We start from the raw sequence: 5,143 nt of genomic DNA, 5'->3' as shown, positions 1-5,143 counted from the left end.
GGACATCCAGTTTTCCTAATACCATTTATTTAACACACTATCCTTTCCTCATTTTGTATTATTTGACACTCTTGTCAAAGATTAGTTGAACAGATATGCAAGGGGTTATTTCTGTGCGTTCTATTCCTTTCCATTAGTCCCATTTCTAATTCAAAGTAAGTGGGGTTTTTTTTACTATCAATTGTATATATGATTAAATTAACATGTATTCTGTCTAGCTGTTCTCACTGCAATGTCCTAGATAAGTTCATTCTAGAAAAAATTCTCATTATGCAATATGATTTAGTTTAGTTTTGATATCCCTATTTTTCTGGGACCCTATACGTGTGCTAACAAGAGTCCCTAAGAGAATAAGTTGCTTCCACAAGGTCAAACGCATCATTTTTGGTGAAGCCAGGATCCAAATATAATTCTGATCCAGAAGCTCTTTTCTAAACACTACCCTTCTCAGGGTAACATGGCAATCTATCTTTCAAAGTCATGACAAATCACTTTGTTCACAGTCAGCAGAACACTTAGTTCATAGGTCTCCACAAAGTAGACAAAGAAAATGTGAGAACCTATGTTGGTTAACATACCACAAATTCAGTCACACAAATTCAGCAGTGTTTCCACTGTGAAGACAAAGTACTGACCACATGCTCTCGAATCTGCCTGGTCTTGACACCATAAATGATGGGGTTCAGCATGGGAGGGGCTAACATGCCAGACATTGGCCAGCAGAATGTGAGTATAGAGAGGAACATGATGCCCAAACCACTGGGTAATTATCGTAAAAATGCCAGGCAAGTAGAACATGGAAATGACCCCAAAGTGGGAGCCCCACATGCCCAGGGCCTTTTGCCGAGCTCCTCGGGAAGGAAGGCAGAAGACTGCATTGAGGATGAGGGTGTAGGAAACCAAGATGAGCAAGGCATCTAGCACTATAGTAGAGCGAAGGACAGACAAGAGATACCAGACATTGACACGAATATCAGCACAAGCAAACTTGGCAACAGCCATGTGCTCACAGTAGGTATGTGGTAGCACATTGCTACGGCAGAAAGGCAGTCTCTCCACCAGGAACACATCTGGGAGTATCACAGAGAAGCTTCTCAGGACCACAGCCAGGCCAACTCTCATGATTACTGCATGACAGAGCACTGTGGTATAGCGCAGTGGGTCACAGATGGCCACATAGCAGTCAAATACTATGGCCAACAGAATCCCTGATTCAGCAATGAAGGTGGCATGGATAAATAAAGAAGATTTGGGTGACACAGCCATCAAGGGAGATCTCCCCAGCACAGACCCAGAATATGGCCGGGGCTTCGGGCACAGTGGTAGTGAACAGGATGAGGTCAGCCACAGCCAGCATGCAGAGGAAGAGGTACATGGGTTCATGGAGGCTGTGCTGAGTGATGATGATGAAGAAAAGAAGGCTATTCCCAAGGACAGCAACAAGGTAGGAAATAAAGAAGGGGAAAGAGATCCATGTGTGCTGGTCTTCCAGGCCAGGGATGCCCAGAAGAATGAAGAGGGAGTGCCTGGTACTAGTGTGGTTGGGGATTGCCGTGCCCAGGACAAATCACCTAGGTGTTGGTGTATAGGATTTGGCAATCACCTCTTCTGTCTTCCCCAGAAGGCGAATAGGGTTGGAGTAGGGGAAGTGGGAACAGATTATTTTTCACTGGATGAGCAGTGGAAAGAGTCCTGGTCAGGAAGTCAGGAAACATGGGTTAGAACTCTTTGCCATTCTCTTCACTTGCTATATGAGCTCAGTAAAATCACATCCCTGCTCTGGGTCTCTTTTCTTTTTAAATAAGATTGTTATTATTTATTTATTTTTTTGTTGAGGAAGATTCACCCTGAGCTAACATCTGTGCCCATCTTCCTCTATTTTTCGTATAGGGGATGCCTGCCACAGCCCGGCTTGATGAGCGGTGGATAGGTCCATGCCTAGGATCTGAACCTGTGACCCCGCACTCTCAAAGCAAAGAGCGTGAACTTAACCACTGTGCCACAGGGCTGGCCCCTCTGGGTCTCTCTCTTATTACCTTAAAACTAAAGGTGGGGAGAAGTTGGATTAGATCATCTGTAAAAGAGTCATTCCAGCTCTTGAATGCCATAGCTCTGAGTCTCAGGTTGTTATAAACAGTTAAGAGCTATGAATAACAAACACTGCAGGTTCCACTTTGGATCTGCAGATTGTGATCTGCATCTCAAAAGGAAAATGGTAACTGAGTTGATTGTCAATTTACTGAGCAGGTACCATGGCTCCTGGAGGAACCACTTGGGAGGAGACAGACAATTAAGTAAAATATCTATCTATATAATATGGGTAACATAGAGAAAAAGTTGAACACAGGGAGCTGCAGAAACGTAGAAAGCTTCCTAGAAATTCAGAGAAAGTTTTCTAAAAGTGTCACCCTGAGTCAAACCTTGAAGAATAAGTAATAGTTTGCCAAGTAAAGTTATGGAAGGAAGGAATTTATGGAAAGGAGGGAAGTACAAGAAAAGTTATGTGAGGAGGGAAAAACATGAACAAAGTCACAGATCTGAAAGGATGTGGAGTTTGGACAAAAATTATAATGATTCAGGGTTACCAGAGCAAAGAGGACATGATACAAAATGGTAAAAAAATAATGCCAGGCAGTGAGTTAGGGACCAAATCACTGAGGTCTTTGAGCGCTAGTCTAAGGAGTTTAGAATTTATGCTGAAGCAGTAAGAGCCACTGAAGGATTTGTAGTAAGAGAATGGCATGGTAAAGTTAGCATCTTAGGTAACTCTCCCTCTCGTTGTATTGTGTAAGATGGATGGGGAAGGGAGGAGGCAGATTGGAGAATGGAGACAGAGATCAGTTAGGAGGGGCTCTGTGCTAAGGGCTGCATGTGTATTACTGCAGTCACCACAGTGTGAGATAACTGTGGTCATCTCCCCCATTTTACTGATACAGGAGCAAGCAGAGCTTAGAGAGTTTATGTAGTCCCCCCACTCAAAGTCACCTGGCTAGTAAATGGTGGCGCTAGAATTTGGCTGCCCACACCATCCTTTAAATCACTTCACCTGCCCTACGCCACCTTGGTCCCCATCATCAGGTGTTTGTGACTTCCTGACTTCTGGCTCAAGGAGGAAAAACAAAAACAATCATCTGTTCTTCATTCCCTTAACCTCCCCACCCTAACCCTACCTACAAATTTATTTATATTTGTATCGTCTTTTCCGTTTCCCTCCTATTCAAGGCTTAGCCAACTCCATCTGTGCACTGGACCCTAACCTTCTCTTCTCTTTAATTACCTCTCCTTGTTAATGTGTCACTCGAGTATTTTCAAACTCTCCCTCTGTTGGCTCCTTCTCCTTAGTATGTAATTATGTTCCAATGTCTCTTCCTCTTTCACCTCGGTTTCACAAAAGGAGGGATGTGCTCTCTCTTCATCTATTTTCTTATCACCCTCTTAATCTTTACCCAACGCCATTTTACTTAAAACCCCAATATGCCACTAACGGTCCCTTCTGTAAAATAGTCTATCACATCACAGTTGCCAAATCATGTGTTACTTTTAATTTCTTATTATTAGTTATCTCCAATTTCTATTATTAATACTTCTTTGTTTGATAATGGCAAGCATTAAATATTTACTGAGTGTTAGACATATTTATTATTTATAATTATCACACCAAACCTATGAAATTGAAAGTACCAGTAATTCATGCATAAAGAAACTGACTCGCAGATAAGTAATTGCCCAAAGTCAAACAACCTGTTAGTAGCTAGGCTGATATTTGAATCCAAGATTATTAGGGTCAAAGCTTCCATTAGCTTTAAAAACTTCTATTTTGTTATGTTGATTACCGAAACCACCTTTCTTTGGTTTCCTCCCTACTCCCTTCTACTTCTCCTATTTATTCCTCAATGTCTAAGACAATGTAATACAGGAAAAATGATATGGGCTTTAGAGTCAGACCTACCTGGGTTCAATTCCACCTCTGCCTGCTACAAATCCACATACACACAAACTTCCATTCAGATGCATATTATCACACATTCATTTATACAGTCACCACACCCACATTCACTCACACAAATTCTGATGAAGATTTACACACTAACACATTTTCACTATTCACACAAACAGCCCTTCACTATGAACACATTCACACACACACACACACTTTTAAACTTTCTGTCACATATATACCCGCCCAAATTCACACACAGTCATTACCCAGTCAAACTCACTCTCAGAGATAAAGTATCACTTATCTAATCATGAATTTGCCTGTCTTCATTCAGCACACTGACTCTCCTGTCATTAAATCAGTTTCCCCAGGGAGGTGGAGTTTCCAGAGGTCTTTCCACTCTTACCCCTGCCTCCAGCCTTACAGTCCCCTACCTATGCCAGAAGAAGGGACTCGCACAGAAATGCAGTTCATAGGGCAACACCCCTGCTTCACCAGTTCCACTCTTGATTTGCCCAAACATGAGTCAGAGATATAAAATACCAGTGCTGGTCGGCACTTTATACTGGGTGTCATCAAACTGCAGCCTGTGGGCCAAATCCTGCTTACCACCTGCTTTTGTAAATAAAATTTTATTGGAACATGGCCATGCCCAGTTATCTATGACTGTTTTCGTGGGACAGAATTGAGTAGTTGCGACAGAGACCATGCTTGAAGCTTAAAATATTTACTCTTGCCCTTTATAAAAAATATTCGCCAATCCCTGCTTTAGAATAGTCTTATCATACAACTTCTTAGTTACAAAGGCCACAGAAGGAAAGGCAATTTTCCCAAGTCACAGAGGAAGTGAGTTAAGATTTCTTGCCTCTCATTCCACTAGTATTTCTACCATGCCACAAAGCCTCTGCAGAAACGTTTTGTTCTGTCCTCTCTGACTCTGCCCTAAGGGGATGGAGAATTCCAAATATGGCCTCTATTGGGTGACCAAATGATGAAGGCAATCCATTATTGTTTCCCATGTCCCTCATCAGTAAACTCAGTGTTTCCTACCTCCTTTATCCCCACACTCAGTCAGACCCCACCTTTCATGCCCCTGGGCAGAAAGGCCCACTGAGGCACCAGGCTATCCCCGTCAGTACCAACCTTCATCTCTCCTCACCCCACACTGTCCATCACAGCCATCAGGAACCAGACTGGAGCCAT

General features: G+C 42.6%; 1 pseudogene; it reads right to left on the bottom strand.

The window, feature by feature from the left end:
* Nucleotides 1-599: 599 nt before the first annotated feature.
* LOC131409018 (olfactory receptor 52B4-like) lies at nt 600-5,143 on the bottom strand (annotated as a pseudogene).

The sequence above is a fragment of the Diceros bicornis genome, chromosome 7 (genome assembly GCF_020826845.1).
Source record: "Diceros bicornis minor isolate mBicDic1 chromosome 7, mDicBic1.mat.cur, whole genome shotgun sequence".
NCBI classification, from domain to species: domain Eukaryota; kingdom Metazoa; phylum Chordata; class Mammalia; order Perissodactyla; family Rhinocerotidae; genus Diceros; species Diceros bicornis.
Note: the sequence above shows the minus strand (reverse complement) of the source record. Positions and strands in the feature narration are given on the sequence as shown.